The following is a 16,550-nucleotide window of genomic DNA, read 5'->3' on the forward strand; positions in this document are numbered from 1 at the left end:
ACTTCAGAGCCAACAGATATAACACATACGTTAGGAAACTGTACAAAATAAAAACATAAGTTAGTTAGAGAGATATCTAACAAAAGTTGAGCGAGAAGAAAACACTGATGAAATATATATCTGAAATCGTAGCCTGGGAACAGATTGTAAGGAGCTTTAAAGGCTCTTCTGAGGACTCTGAGTGTTTTCTATGGACAGCGAGAAGCCACAGGTGATTCTTAAGAGACAGTAAGTTCATTTACTCAACAAATACATGCTTAATGAGCAGCCCTGTAGTGTCACTTTTCCAGGCCCCTGGACTTACACAGTGACCAAAGGAGGCAAAGACCCCGAAGTCTGGAGCTGATTTCATAATGAGGGAGACAGATGGACAAGCAACCTCATATACAAGAGGTCAGAGGGTGATAAGAGCCTCAGAGAAAAGGAAGGAGAAGAGTGGGTGCCTGGAAAAGAGGGTGGTCCCTCCACTCCACAGGGTCAGGGAAGGTCTCTCTGGTGGGGCAAGAGACAGCTTAAGGTCGCAGAGGGAGCCTGGGTATCCCCGGGATCTCCTGCCAGTTCCCCCGGACCAGGCTCTGTGGGCATTTTAACAGCCAGAGGCAAGCCAATGATCCCCATCCTCTTTCACACTCTGAGTTCTGAGCCTCCTCCTCCCCTGAGTACTCCCCAACCACCCACCCCCTCCAGAGGCCTTTCTCAGCCCATCAGGATTCTCCACCTCAAGGCTGGTGGAAAAATCATCCCAACACCTTGTTCTCTTTGGCTGATGTCCCCAAGCTCAGGCCTACCTCCTCCTAAACACTTTGCCAGCAAAGGTCCGTCCAAAGCTATGGTTTTTCCAGTAGTTATGTACGGATGTGACAGTTGGACCATAAAGAAGGCTGAGGGCTGAAGAACTGATGCTCTCAAACTGTGGTGTTGGAGAAGACTCTTGAAGAGTCCCTTGGACTGCAGGGAGATCACACCAGTCAATCCTAAAGGAAATCAACCCTGAATATTCACTGGAAGGACTGATGCAGAAGCTGAAGCTCTGATACTTTGGCCATCTGATGTGAAGATCTGACTCCCTGAAAAAGACCCTGATGCTGGGAAAGACTGAGGGCAGGAGAAGCAGGTGAAGGAAGCCTGGCATGCTATAGTCCACAGGGGTCACAAAGTGTCGGACACCTCTTAGGGACTAAACAACAACCTACTCCCTGGATTCTGAAGGCAGAGCCTCCCTTGGGTTTTTTCCTGGAGCCTCAGAATCCAGCCTCCTTCCCAGGATGTATTCTTAGACACAGGCGGGAAGCCAGTGTATGCTCCCCTTCCAATTCCCTTCTTGTCTGAATGACCCCTCCCAGAAACCAGCTCTGGGAAGAGATAGCAACAGAAGCACCCAGAGCCACTGTGGGGTCTCCACAAGCAAGAGACCAGGGTCAGGGAGGGGGCTGTGTTGGTGCACATGTGTCCACATATATACACAGAGTGTGTGCATATGTGCGCACATGCCTGGGTCTGTCTAGGAATGATGTGAGAAAGGGTGTGTGCATGCAGGCAGGAGCAGAAAGAATCTACAAGAATAAACGAGAAGAGGTGCGTGTTCACATAGAGAAAGAAATGTAAAGACTTGGCAAGAGGGAGGAAGACCAAGAGGCAAAGAAAGGAAATGTTAGCGGGGAGCAAGACACCAGGGTAAAGACAGTAAAGGGACGCATAAGTATTAAAACTAAAAAATGCTGAGAAGATGGCATGGAAAAACAAGAGCCATCCAGGATGAACTGTGAGAGAGGCAAGACTGACACAAAATTTCAACTAGTAACATTCTCATTTTGTGCTTCTCTTTAAAGCGTTTAGTATTTCCCAGATCAAGGCTAACAGAGCAGGTAAGGCACAAAGGCCACTGGCTCTAGTAGCTAGGAAACCAGTGATGCAACATTTCTAAAGATGAAGTGTTCAGAAAGAAAAAAAAGCTGTATAAAGGTAAATGTAGGTGCTGATTTCATAGTCTAGAAATTCAGTTGCTTTCACTACAGAATGCAAAAAGGAAAGGCCCTGGGGTAAGACCTCTGTGGTCTTACCGAGCTAAGATAGCGATCTCTGATGGTCTGGCCAAACTGCAGGCAAAACAAACCAAAACTGAACAGCAAAATAAGAAAGTGCCCACAAATAGACGCAAGCAGAGAGGCTGCAACTTACAAATACACACCTAACCTCCCTGTGATGCTCAGGGTCTGCGGGTCTCAGCCCTTCAGCCCTGGAAACGGGGCAGCACCGTCCTTCCTGTCGTAACTGCTCCTTCTCACTCGGCCGTTTCCTCTGACTCGCATTTTCTGTTACCCTTCCTCTTGGATTCCTCTGACAATGACTCACAGGGCAATCAGCCAGTCAGCGGTCCCACAACCCTCCACAACAGACGCTGTGGAGAAGGCTGGCAGCTTGGTGGACCAGAGTCCGGACCCGTTTTTTCCTTTCTCTGTTCAGAGAGGATTTGCTTTTCAGCCACATTTCCCTCAAAACACAGCCCCGGGAGATGCTTACTGCACAGATTTCTAAACGATGAAATGATCTGAGTTTGGCGACTTGGTCATAATGAAACTAAAAACAGTAAGATGAAAAAACAATAGTGTGATCATCACACCTACAAAAAACAACTTTAAATTTGGGTGAAATCAAGAGATCAGAAAAAAAAAAAAGCTCAAACTAATATTTTCCAACCTTTCACTAACAGCTAGGGCTAAAACCACATGTTTTGAAGGTCTTGCACTGTGTTATTATTAGAAGTCACAATTCTATTGATACTGATGAGTCATTTGTATCGGCGGAAACCAAGAACTTCCATCAACATCATGTTACACACAGTCACTGTGGCTTGGCTTTTTCTTTATTACTGGTCAAAGCTGCTTCAGAATGCTTATTGAAGCTAAAAAAAAAAAATGGAGGCAAACTCCACAATGGTGTGTAAAGCTTTCCTTTCTCTAACTGATTTTACTTTAATCGTCTTTCTCAAGATAAGTTTAGGATGCTCTGATCAACTTGTATCTGCAAAAGGAAGTTTATTTATAAACCTCAAAAAAAGTAATATTTTCACTTTCCGATGAAAATAAGCAGAACTGAACTCCAAAAACAAACAGCGAAACCATTTCTGAAAACACATGCCAGCTTTAAAATGACCTGAGGTCAGGTTTGAGTTTTGTTTTTTTTTTTTAACCTTATTAACATGCAACAGATACAAACAAAATCTGTCATTACTTAAGGACTTGAACCACATAAAACAAAGTGGGGCTAGCTGCTGAACACCTCCTGCCCACTGCCCCAGTCCGGGCACACACACCTCACTGACACAGGGAGAAGTGGGTCAGGTCTGGGTTACACCAGGAAAACCTCAGTTAACCGTTCAGAAGAGTTCCCTCTGGTGCTAAGGAGGAAATAACAGCAGAGCCCCTTTCTCTTACTCTCATCCCCACTCCCCTCTCCCTATAAGGAGCACCAAAAAATTAAAAGGAAGTAAAAATCGGTTTTCTTTGGGGGCTTCCCAGAAATACTGTGATGCTCACGCAGTCACCAAGGTAGAAATATGCCCAATTTTCTACCCCGGGGAAACAAAAGCCGTGTCTGGTTGCTGGAGGGAGAAGGGAACCCAGCTCAGCAGCGACCACAGATCTGAAAATAGTCTCCCCGCAGCGAAATGGTCGAGGTGCTCTCCACGGCGGCGCTGGTGCTGTGGGCCGATCGCAGTGGGGCCAGCTGAGGGCTCTAACAGCTGCATGAGTCAGCACGCGCGGCTGGAAGGAAACTGCTGACATGCTAAATGGCTCTCGCAGACAGAAGGCGCACACACCTACCCGGCAAAAACAAAAACAAGGTACATGCAAATCGGCAAACAGGAACCTCTCTCCCCTCACAGCTCCTACTTGCCAAGGTTCAACCCCAAACAGACACAGAGGAGAGATGCCGCTGCTCAAAAAGCAGTGGAGACAACTAATAATACTGAAGAGAGATAATAAACAATTCACTCTCCGTGTTGTGATGTGGGGAACAGCTGCACTCAAATCTCACGAGCCAGTTCATTTTAACCAGGTTTTAACTGGATTTAACTGCTTTTCCTCCCTTCTGACAAAAATCAAAATAGTTGCCGGATCGACCACAAAAACTGGTAACAGACAAGCACAGTTCCTGTTTTTCAGAGGGGACTTACTTTCAAACCCACAACGTAGAGATGTTTAACACAAGTGGAAATTTAAAATTTATTGTTTGATGTGGGAGCTTAAACCTGTACACAAATTCGGATCCCACGAATGTCCTGGTGTACTCGCATCTCAGGCTGGCTCCTACATGACTTTTCACCTCCTTTCTCTCACTTAATACCGGACCCAAAATTCCAGAGGAAACGGATTATTCGGAACTCAGAACACATCGTCCCACACAGAAACACCATGATGTTCAGGATATTCCATGAAGGTCGTCTCAAATTTAAAATTCAAGTCAGAGGTTACATTTGTAGTTTTAAAAGAGAAAATAATACTATAACAATAGTTCCAAAGCCAATTAAAAACTAAAGAAAACATTATTGAGTGACTAAAGCACCTAATTAGAGGCAGTCTTCTAGGTGAGACTTTTGGACTTCGTCCAGTTTCACTCTGGTTCTCCAATATGACCTTTCGTGGTTAATTCACTTTAAAAATGCGTAACACTCTCCTATTTTGCCATAACATTTCATCAGGAAAATAGTTTATCAGCTGTGAGTTTCAGTTTTTTTGTTGCTGTTGTTCCAAAAAATTCACCAACAGTTGGAACAGAAAAAAAAAAAAGAAAGGAAGAAGAGCTACAGAGAGGGGGTACTAGAGAGAGGAGACCAGAAAGAAATGGCATCAGAGACAGAGGAAGGCACAGAGGCAGTACTAAACAGAAGACAGAAGAAGAGTACGAATTAGGGAGAGGTCCCCCTAATAGACAATGTACTCCACAGAGCAGGGAGGGACTCTCCTTACCCAGCTACCCAAGAGATCAGACCCCCAGAGAATGAAAGATGAGTACAGGGCATTTCCACAGACTGACACTAGATGGCGCCATCAACTCAACATAGCATGGTTGCTGGGGGAGTCTGCATGGGGGAGGGGTAGAATGGAAGCCAGTTCAGACTCATCACGACTGGGTGTTCAGAAGGCAACAAGTCTATCTAAAAACAGCAGGGTAGGGACTTCCCTGGTAGTCAGGTGGTTCAAACTTGGTGCTCCCAACGCAGAGGGCACAGGTTCAATCCCTGGTCAGGGAACTAAGATCTCACATGCCAAAAACAATAAAAATTTAAAAAATTTAAAAAGCATGATTTCATTAAACTGTCAGCCTCTCCAAATGTCCGGTTGTCACTACCAGCCATGCTCATAGCATGGGGCATGTCACTTTTGAAATAGACTTATCAACTCAATTTTTAATCAATACAAGTGTAGGGTGGGGAGGCAGATGGGTGAAATCCATTCTTTTTTTTTCTTTTAAAATTCAACATTTAAGGATAATAGAGTATTTCAGGTTCACTGCTACTGACTGACAAAAATTCCTAGTTATAGACCAAGTGGTTTTCCCCTGAACCTCCGTTTAAATATCAAATAACACACCATCTTGCTACCCAGGTTTATGCAATCAGATGGAGTGTCTGGCAAGAGAAAGATGATGCTTTCTGACAAACGTATTATCACATTAAAAATCATCTGCTCTTCATATTTGTAATACTGTGGTTTATACATTCTAATCTGCTTGTCCATATTCTCTTCTCCACAGTTGGATTTATATAGAGCCCTCGTTTTACTCAGAAATTTTCCTACCGTCACCAGGTTACCAGTGTATGAGATTCTACTAGCCCCATCGCTAGGGTTTTTACTTCTTTCAGTTTATCTCCTATTAATAAGCTGATCCTTCAGAAAGAAGTAATACACTAGGTTGTTGCTGCTCAATCCCTGGGTTGGGAAGATCCCCTGGAGGAGGGCACGGCAACCCACTCCAGTATCCTTGCCTGAAGAATCCCATGGAGAGAGGAGCCTGGTAGGCTTCAGTCCATGGGGTCGCAAAGAGTCAACGACTCCACACCTAAACAACAACAAAAGACAAGTTTTCATAAAATCCTTTTATGAGATTGGTTTTGAAAGGGAAGAAGGGGACTGGTTAAGTGCACTGGGTGGCCTAAAGGGAGCAGAGGAGAGAGTGAAGTCAGGACAGAAAGTGGACACTGGGAGAACTAAGAGCAAGCCTTGCATGGCTTCTTTACAATGCCGTCAAGATCATCACCCCGATGCCAATCTTCTCAAGGAAATACATGAAAAGGGTTAACTCTAAGTAAGTCTACATTTTCCACTTGCTGAATGGGTAATAATATCTTTTATAGTTAATTTCATTTTTTTTCACAGTTTGACTCTTCAGGACTCATTCATTTGCATAATATGGAAGCCTGAACCTCTATAGATGTTCTACAAATCAGTGCAAGTAATTCTCATACTAAATCAGCAGCTTTAATTTAAGCTCATCATTGTTTGCATAGAAATCTTTATGCACTCATCTGCTTGATTTTTTTAATCACTTAAAACCTCCAACAGTGACACACTAAGCATCTCCCCATTTAGCCATCTCCAAAATTTGAACTAAATACTGAAAAATAAGCACAGTACAGTCATATGCTTGATCATTTCCCAAATTGAGCTTCAAGCGTATGCTTAATGTTCCAGCAGCTCCAAGGATAATGCCACTTGTCTAAAGATGACAACTTGGACATCCAGCCCAGGACGCAGCTGAGTCAGCATTCTAAACAGTCACCCTGCAAACCCAGGGTAATCGGGGTCACTACCGAACCAACTGCCTAGCGGAGTCCTTTAAAATCATTCAAATCTCCTGTTGAGAGTTGCAACATGCTAATCTGGCAAGATAATCTCTTCCTGAAATTGACTAGAATGGAGCAAAGGTTACCTGTTTTTATCTGTTACTAGCAGCTAAGATATCTCATTAGGAACTCTGATGGAATTGGTTCTGAATGAAATTCTTCCTCCTCAGTAGAAAAAAAAAAGAAAGCTATAAACAAATTCTTCACATAACAAGAGGGTAGGAGCGTGAGTTACAGAAAAACCCTGGGAACAGAGTTATAGGATTCATGTTCTGTGTCTAATTCTTCCTGTGTCTTGACATGTTATCACTTCCATCCTCTGAAACCTCAGACGGACACTGAGAACTGAGGAATGCAATTATCAGAGAGTGAGTTAGGTGAAAGAAGAAAGACAAAGGATGCATTCACTCAGGCTCACTGAGAAATTATTTTTCAATTTTATCTTTCAGATAGATGTCAATAAAATATCCAGTAGAGAGAGATGGCCTATATTTCCACTTCTGAGATGTGATGGAGAGCAAAAAGGAAGAGAGGGTGCAGAACAGCACGTGGTTAAGAGAACAGGTTCTAGCATCAGACTCCTCGTGTCCAAACCCAGCTCAGCCACTCATTAGCCAAGTGACATCCATGCCTCAGTCTTTAATGATCACACCTGCCTCTGGGTGGTTATATGAATTAAATAGTTAATATGAAAAACACATATAAGGCTCCCAACACAGGTTAGCTATCATAGGAAAGAAAAAAAGAAAATAGATGAGTTTTAGCACATAATAAGTCCATTTGTTTTAAACAGATGCTGTCTGCACTCCTAAATTGTGCTAAGAACAGTGTGTATAATCATCCTGGGTCTGCAGAGACTGGAGACCTGTCCAGTCTGGGACAGATAGGGGCTTCTGATCAGCTGGACTCTCATTTTCACCCAAGCCCCTTGCCCCCAAGCCCACACATATTAGACAACTGGGAGGGCATGCCTGAAGCTTCTCATCACTCAAATATTGTCAAAATGACCCTCAACATGCCCAAAATAAGAATGCTAACTTCCATTTTTTTTTTCCAGTAGGGAAACAAACAATATTCTTGGCAATTAATTCTGTTTTTATCAGGTTCTAAAGACACAGATAAATAAATCAATTCTGGACTCTGTATACAGGAACCATTACTGGCCAAAATGACTCAACACGTTATACCATGGTTTATGCAATATTCCAAAGGGCCACAGATAGGAGTGAATTAATAGGCTTGGGAGACTTGTTGTTGCTCAGTCGCTCAGTCATGTCCAACCCTTTTCGACCCCATGGACTGCAGCATACCAGGCTTCCCTGTCCTTTATTGTCTCCCAGAGCTTACTCAAACTCATGTCCACTGAGTCGGTGATGCCATCCAACCCTCTCATCCTCTGTCATCCCCTTCTCCTCCTGCCCTCAATCTTTCACAGCATCAGGATCTTTTCCAATGAGTCAGCTCTTTGTTCTCATCAGGTGGCCAAAGTATTGGAGTTTCAGCTTCAGCATCAGTACTTCTAATGAATATTCAGGACTGATTTCAAGATGGACTGGTTGGATCTCCTTGCAGTCCAAGGGACTCTCAAAAGTCTTCTCCAACCCCACAGTTCAAAAGCATCAATTCTTCAGCGCTCAGCCTTCTTTACAGTCTAGGGAGACTAGGGGGAAAACTAGCTAGTTTCAGACAGGTTCAGATGGCAGCTGACTCCATAATTCCTTGGGCAGGGCTGCCCCAACCTCCCAACAAGGTCACGTCCCTCCAGTACATCCTCCAGTGCATATAATACCTTTCCTTCTCAGAGTCTGCAGTAAGTCATCTGTGGCTATCTGATAAATGTCATCCTTCCTGCTAGATGGGGTGCTTCATGAGGTCAGGGCCGGGATTGGGCTTGCTCCCCAAAAGCATCATGTTCACTTAGCACTACATCTGCCATGTTAGGGATACTCAATATCTGTTTAGTGAATGAATGAGCCACTTGCCTCTAAAGAATGCCATTTCTGGACACCTGGCCCATTTTATCCCATCCATGAGCTCCCGATAATTAGGAGAATACAGGAGGGGAATAATATAAAACCTGCCTATAATCTGTAGATCCTGGGAGACTAAGCAAAGTCACTGAGCAGCACCTTGGCTTTGTTTTTCTACGTATAAGAACAGGAATAACCACACTGGGCTCTCCCAGCTTTAAACTCCAAAGTCTAAGCCTTCTACGGGGTAGACACATGCAGCCTGAGGAAACCCCTGAAGCATCCACAGAAAGTGGCGAGGGAGAGACAAAAGGATGGAGTAAGACTGGAGTTTTGACAATGGGCTTGGAAATGCAGAATGCTTCCCTCTGCACTAAGCTGGAGTCTGTCCACATGCCAGCTGTAGTAGGCTCGGGAATAAATGAAGATAATCACGAGAAGTATGGGGAAACTGGAAATAGGAGGATGGCAATGCTTGGAAAAAGGGAAGATGAAAGCTGACACAAGCAGGAGAGGGAACCAGTAACCAGGCAGCCACGGGCAGGGGCGTCAGTGCCACGTCCTCCCGCCACCAGGAGTGGAACAAAGAGGTCAGGGAGGCAAATGACACATCTCAGAACCAAAGGCCAATTTATAATCAGGCTGAGGAACAAAAGAGAAGTTAACCAGGGTAATATGCTGGAGAAGTCGTGATTATGAGGTCACTGGGGAAGACTGAGAGACATTTTGGCTGTAATTCCAATGACGAGGATGAAAAAGTACGTGAAATGCTTTCAGATCAGGAAGATTTATTATTTTGGAAAAAAGTAGCTCAAGGAAAAACAAAAGCAACATTCCTGCCTGATTTTTGAAGTAGTGCCACTTGTAGGACTGAGTTCAATTTCCATATTCTTTAGAAAATAAATGGTCCTTGAAAAGGACATACTGGTGCTTCTGAGACTTCCAGCTTTAGGGAAGCTGAGTAGCATGCAGATGCTGAGAGTAAGTTTCAGTCTTAGAGAAACTGACATTTGAAATTAACAAGAAAAAAAAATAAAAAAAAGTTGGGGGAAGTAAAAACCTTAAATTGACAAAGAAAGAATTACTTTTCTATTAGATATCATCACAGACCAAAAAAAAAAAAAAAAAAACAGATGAGTAATAATTCTGGGCAATCTGAGTTTACAAAATGTTTAATTCACAGCAGGTTTCAGTTTTTACTTGAACAACGTGTAAATATTTACATGAAATTTAAAAATGGGACAAGAATAGGTCATATGCTGTCACTGGCAATCCAGGAGCGATTTTCTATCATTCCAAAAGCCTTGGTGCTGCTTTCCCTTAACACGGCTTCAGCTCGGCCGAAAGCTTCTTTTCTTCTCCAGAGTAATGCCAGTTTTTGCAACCAGCCCTGACTTCTGAACTGCTTGTGCCTCTGATAGGGTCCTATGTCACTGGAACCTTCCTGACACGGAAAGGAGACAGGGAGGCAGATGCAGTGCTTGCTGTATAAATCACAGATGTTGACAGATTATGTTGCATCTTACTTTGTTCCCTATTCCTTGTACTCTAGGGTAGAGACTGGGTTCTCTGCATGCCATGACTCCCAACGCCATGCCCAGTCATTGACTCTGGGCTAGACTGTGTATACAGGACAGGGAAATAACCTTGAGACAGTCAGGGCAACACACACTGCCTTCTGATGAAATCCTTTCCAATGAGAACCTTCCTCTTCTGTAGAATGGGCACAATGCCTGCTTCTCAGGGTTGCCTTGAGGAGTCAAGGAAGGAAATGAGGAGTCAATGTTCAGGGAAAGGAGTCAGCACTGTTTCTGGCACATGGTGAACATTCAACAAATCACAGCTATTGTTTTAGTGGGTGCTGGCAAATGTCAAATTCTCCTGGAGGAGTCCTCAGGCATTAAACAGCCATGTTACCCGATCTGGTCAATAACAATTAAACAGAGGGCAGGTGACCCAAAGAAATAGATTATTTACCTGTGGAGGATTATACGGTGCCTTTGGTATTAATTATATGGCCTTTCACGTTGTATTCTCTGTTAAAAAGAAAGCTATCAATCCCTGAGTGGGACTCAGTGTTGATTTCATTTGATTCCTTTTGGGGTTTTTTGCCTTTTTCAATTTTCCTGACCACAGTTAACCATTCACTTGGTGTAGACTCAAAAATCATCTACGATATGTCAGGCCTTTAGAAAATAGCCAAAGACAGAAATATGAAACAGTAAGATGTTCTAGCTCACTCAGTAGTGGGCAGCCAGACAGCCTACAGGCCAGCTCCGGTGCTTACAATGTTTCTGCCCGGTGTTATTTAAAAAAGTGTGAGCAAATATTTAGAAAGTAGGGGATTCCACATCAAAACCCTGATATACAGCTTCCCTCAGAAAAATCAGACAGTGTGGAGACACAAAGCCGCTATTCCCACCCCTTCCTGCCTGATGACAAGTAGCTGAGATGGTGCAGTGGTTGCCTGCCACTCCACACCATGCCCCCTCCTCTTCAAGACGGTGTGAAACGAAGATGAAGGGCCCCATGTTCCAGAATTATTAAGGATCTCAAGAAGAACAAGAGCAGATTAAACCATGTGTGAGGTCCTTCTGAGAGGGGAGGGGGCCTGGGCAACAGTACACGTCACGCGCCCACCAAACTGGTCCTGCTCCCCACCCCTCAGCCAGACAGGAGGGTATTTATGTATCTGAGTATAAGCCAACATTTTCAAGAAGCCAGACACTGCACCCCCTGAAATCTGAGGTAGACAAAAAAGTAGGGCAGTGGAGCCCAGCCCCGCTGAGCTAGAGAGCCACTAGGATCTCTCTCTTCCCTTGTTAAGGCTGGATCCCTCCCAGAGACACTAAGCATGAGTTAATCCAAGTAAAATTAAACTGCTCGCAACAATACAGATTGGCCTGGGCCCTTTTGTCGGCGTCCCAGGAGCCTCGATCACAAATTCCGAGGAACAGTTCACAAGCACTAATGAGTAAGTCCTGTTGCTTGTGCAGACAGTGGGCTCAGAAGTGAAGGGCTGGCCTAGGAGAGATGTGAACCTGACCATCTGGCTCTCTGCGACTCACTTTGATCACTAAATGAATTGCAACAAATTGACGAGCTCATGGCTAGAGTTAATTGTCTCATCTGTAATCTGACCCTACTTTTAGGCAGTTATTATTACCCTCTATCAGGTGGGAACATTTCCCACCATCGCTGCAAAGTGCATTTTCCTGATGAACTGTAATGGATTATTAAATTCCATATCGGGATAACAATACTTTGCACTTCTGCAGTGCCTTTCATCCACGGATGTCAGAGCAGTTTACAAATAATTAAGCCCCTCACACTGCAGCCAGAGGTGAGTGACTGAAAGGGACTGGCCTGAAGACACTGAGTCAAAGGCATAATTCAAAAGAAAGAAAATGAATGGCTTTCTCTCAGGCACTAGAAACGCTGAAAAGTTATGGGGGTGGGGGAGAGGGGGGTCCCTGACTCCCTCCCTTTCTTTCTGCCTTACCTCTTCTCCTTTATAGCAGATCTTCGCCTGCAACATACAAAGAACTGATAAGTAACTAACAGATGTGCATATAATTTAGCTATGAGCTCACAGACACATATATGAGGAGAATGCTCTTCCATGTAATCCTGGCATATACAACACGAACTGACATTTCAATCCACCTGCAGAACTGACAGATACCAGAATTAACACATTTATGATTACCAAATGGCAAACATAAAGCCTTCCAAAATCCAAAATGAAAATATTACTCGGCACAAATAAAGTATATTCTAACAAAACTTCTTTATTCCATGGTTGTGTTTTCCATTTCTGGGACGCTCATCTGAATGATATTCAAGTTTCAGGAACAGCAAATAGGATGGAAGTGGGCAATCATCGCATTTTTTTTTTTTTAAAGCAGAACACTAGAAGGGAAAAACATTTCAGCCACTCAAAAGTTTTGTGGTGAAATTATAAACTCCTGAAAAACTGCATTTATAACGGAAATGCTGACAGACCTTTCACGAGAGCAGTTTGAATGCAACACTGTTATTTAGCCATCTCTCTTACAGACTGAAGGCTAATTCTAACAAGATGTCATTTTGACTCACATTTATTATTACCTGTAAGAATGAAAACCGCCGTTTACTCACAAGCTGCGAGCTGCCGGAGCACCAGGGTGGGGCAATCTCACATTGTAAGCGAGACGCCGCTGCCTTACCAAAATAGCCCCTCCACCAACCGAGTGGCAGCCTTTACCCGCACAGCTTCTTTCATGTCAGCCAGAGCCTTCGCAGCTCAACATGCCTTTCCTACATGTTACATTTTAATGATCTGAGAAAACCGTTATCAGAGTTAACATCTCTAATTTTACTCTAAACAGACAAAAGCAAAATATCTCATTAGGCATCATCTCCGCCAAGGTTCCCACTAGGCAGGAAAGGATTTTTATCTGAAGTAATTACCCATTTTAGTTAAATACACGCAACAGATGAAATTTACACGGGGAGTGAGAGACTGCAGCACTAGACCGCGAAGGTGAAAGCCGAGGGACGCTACGTCCCGCCGCCCCCCTGAGAGTGCGCAGCTCTGCCCGGAGTTGGGCGCCCTCGTCCCTCCTGTTTCCCAGGGGTCACGGGTCATCGAGACGACGGTGACCAGACAGGCAAATTGCGAAGCGCTCCTTCTCCGGCCACAGACAAAAACCATCTGACGGCGGTGCGGGAACTTCCCCCCAAGTTATCAAACTCTCCTACATGCGAGACGGTGCTGCAGATACCTCGCGCTCCCACGACCCTGGAAGCCTGCGGTGCGCGGTCCCTTTCACACGCACACACCCGGCCCTGCCCGCTTCCTCTCACGGTCCAAGTTCTTGCAAATGCCCGGCCAAACCGAGGTCACCGAGGTGCTCACTCGAGTCCCTTCTCAAGGAGCGCCGCCCGCCTCCCTCTCCATGGGTGCTCGGCTCCTGAGCACTCACCGGGTGAGAGGAGAAAAACTGCGAGACCCTACAGGGCGCCTCGGCGAGGGGGCGGTGGAGCGGTGTCCCCTGGATAAACTCCTCTCCTAGGTGGAGCCCAAAAGGGGTTTGCAGACTGAAGTGCAGGCAGGGAGAAGAGGGGGTGTGTGTTGCACTTAGATTTCATGCAGAATCGTGGAAAAGGAAGGTGCAAGATTTTTCTGTCCGAAGGCACGAGCCTCTCGGCTCGACCTCCCCGGGATGCATGCCAATGACCCAGTCCTTGGCTAGTAGCGATAGTACCCAGCGCGCAGCCCGAGGTCTGCGCCAAGAGTCCCCGGGCTGCCTCTTCCCGGGACCCTAAACTTGGGCTTTGATACCCCGCCAGTCGCTGTAGTCTCAGCTACCCGGCGGCGACTGACAGCCGAGCGCAAAGCGGCGGCTGACAGCCGAGCGCAAAGCTTCGCGGAGCAGCCCCAGGCGCGGACGCCACGAGCTGGGAGGAGGCCGCCCGGCCTGGCACCGCGATCGCGGGCCGGGGGCCCGAGCGCAGGGCCGTGGGTCTGACAGCTGCTCCGGTCGCGCGGACGCGCGCCTCCCTCCAGCCCGCCCTCCCCACGCCTGACTTATTACCCTCTGCTCCTCCTCCCCCTGCTGTTCCAAAACACCCGTCGACGCGAGCAAAATACAATGCCTCCTCGCCCGCCGTAAACAGCCGGGCGAGAGAGCGCACGGCCGCAGCCGTGCGTCCGCCTGATCAGCTCCCACCCCCTTCCCGTTCCTAGAAAATGCCATCAAAGCGGGCAGGGCGCTTGGCTGGCGGCTGCGTGCGCGCCCGGCAACCGCGGCTCCCTTCCCGCGCCGCTTCCTCACGCCTCCCCGCCAGTCCCGCGAGCCCGCTCCCCTCGCGCCCCCTCCCCGGCCAACTTGCCCCGCCGCGGGGGCCCGGGACCCGCGGGCCACGGACTCACCTCGCCAGAGAACTTTGCGTTCTTTTCCGTCTCCTCTTGCCCGCGTCCTCCCAGCCCGCAGCCCCCTCCCGGCAGTCGGCGGATCGGGGAGGGGTGGGGGTCACCGAAAGCTCACGGAGAGGAGGCACATCACATGGCAGCTCGTCCCCAGCCCCCCGAGAGTGGCGGGAAGGGGGAGGGGAAGGGTCGAGGGGAGGCCGGGGAGAAAGCGAGAGCCCGGCGGCCGCGGGAGTGGGCAGGCGGGGTGGCGAGGGCGGCGGCGGGCGCTGGCTTTAGCGCTGCTGCGACCGCAGCCCGGGCGTGCACGGTCGCCGCTGCCGCTGCTGCCGCTGCTGCTGCTGCTGCTGGCGAGGCGGCGGCTGCTCGGCGCTGTTTGCTCCGCGCCGCGCGGCTCGCGCTCTCCCCGGAACGCCCACACTCTCAATCGCTACATTGTTGACATTCGGCGCTGACGTCACCCGTTCCCCATTCACAATAACTTTACGGGAGCCGGGCAGCGCACCTCCCCGGCCGCTGGGGCGCCGTACGCCCGGCGACTAGCGTAAGCCGCTCCGCGAATGGCGCTCCAGGGGCTGGGGCGGAGGGACAGGGGGCGGGCGCGCGCTCGGCCTACTCGCGGGAGGGGGCGCGCCTCACGCCGCCGCCGCCGCTGCTCTCCCCGCTTTGTGCGGCCGCGCGGCCTGGAGAGCCCCCTGCTCCTGGCCCTCCTGGCCGCCTGGTTCGGTCCGGCCTGGCCGGCGACTCGCCCAGGGGCCTTGAAAGGCCAGGACTGGGGGCGAAAGGGATGGTTGGAGAGGTGATGGCTGGTGTGTCACGTGCGGAGAGGGCAGAGCCGGGGCACTAGACCCTGGAAGGGGAGTGGGACCTCGAGACCTGGGTTTCCGGGCTTGCCTAGCGGTTTCCCAAGAAGGGGCAGGAAAAGATGCTCCGCGGGCCCCTCAAAGCTGACCGGTCCCCCTGTTGGGAGCAGACGGGGTGAGAAAGAGTAGCTTCTGACCTGACGTTGATACTGACTTTTGAATCCTTTCCAGGAGGGCCTCCGCCTGTCTCACCGAGGTGGCCTCTGAGTCCACACGCCAGGGTTTGAAAAGGGGCGCGTGCGATTGCGAAGCTCACCCAAGAGCCTACCTCGCAGCTGCCGCCCCAGTCCTGCTGGGTTCCAGCCCCCTCCCCCGCCGCCCACTCGAGAGGCCGCCAGGGTGTTGCTGCTGCACTTGAAGGCCATTGCGCGGCTGCCCTGTCGGAAGAAAGCTTGATGGTGGTTAGGGTTTTACAGAAAGTAATTAGGACTTCGACTGAAGGAACATTTGCAATAAAAGGAGGTTGTGTTAGTATAGTGCTGGTGCCTGCAACTTTACGCCTGCCAGGGCCAAGAAATTCTGCCACGTTTCCCTGAACACCTATAACTTGGCCCCCTTGTGTACAGGCAGTATTCTGTATTATTACATGTGGTGCTGATTTTTAATGAAGATTATAAAACTTTGGCTCGCTCTACTGAGAGAAGGACCATAAATCGCCCCTGTAAAATGGGCACTGGCATATGCTGAGGAAGCAGCGAAGCGCTGCTCTGGGAGTCTTGTGATATCAGCCAAAGTGTTGCTCTGAACCACCTTCGTTTGAGGGCAGAGTTTTCAAAGGCCCCATTTTGAACGTCTGCGTGGAAAGCTAAGCAATGGCTGCAAGGAAGCGGAAGGGGCCAACGTAATTTTTCTAGCAGCATTGCAGAGCCTCCTGGAATAGGTGGAGACCCACACTGGGTATTTTCCTCTGCTAGCATCTCTAGTTTTCTGATGAACAGCAGTCCCAGGGGTAGGAG

The 16,550-nt window shown here is 47.8% G+C and overlaps 1 protein-coding gene across 3 annotated transcripts in view; it reads right to left on the reverse strand.

Annotated features, from left to right (window-relative positions):
- The window catches only part of BACH2 (BTB domain and CNC homolog 2), a 391,493-nt gene extending 375,315 nt beyond the window's left edge, over positions 1-16,178 (reverse strand). For 2 of the 3 annotated variants that reach the window (XM_044924298.2, XM_006055353.4), the window contains exon 1: positions 14,735-16,178. The gene's annotated coding sequence lies outside the window, so the exon portion shown is untranslated. The remainder of the gene's footprint in view (positions 1-14,734) is intronic. The other variant, XM_044924299.2, reaches the window with a different exon arrangement.
- Between the last annotated feature and the right edge of the window lie 372 nt (positions 16,179-16,550).

Source organism: Bubalus bubalis, chromosome 10 (assembly GCF_019923935.1).
Source record: "Bubalus bubalis isolate 160015118507 breed Murrah chromosome 10, NDDB_SH_1, whole genome shotgun sequence".
NCBI lineage: Eukaryota > Metazoa > Chordata > Mammalia > Artiodactyla > Bovidae > Bubalus > Bubalus bubalis.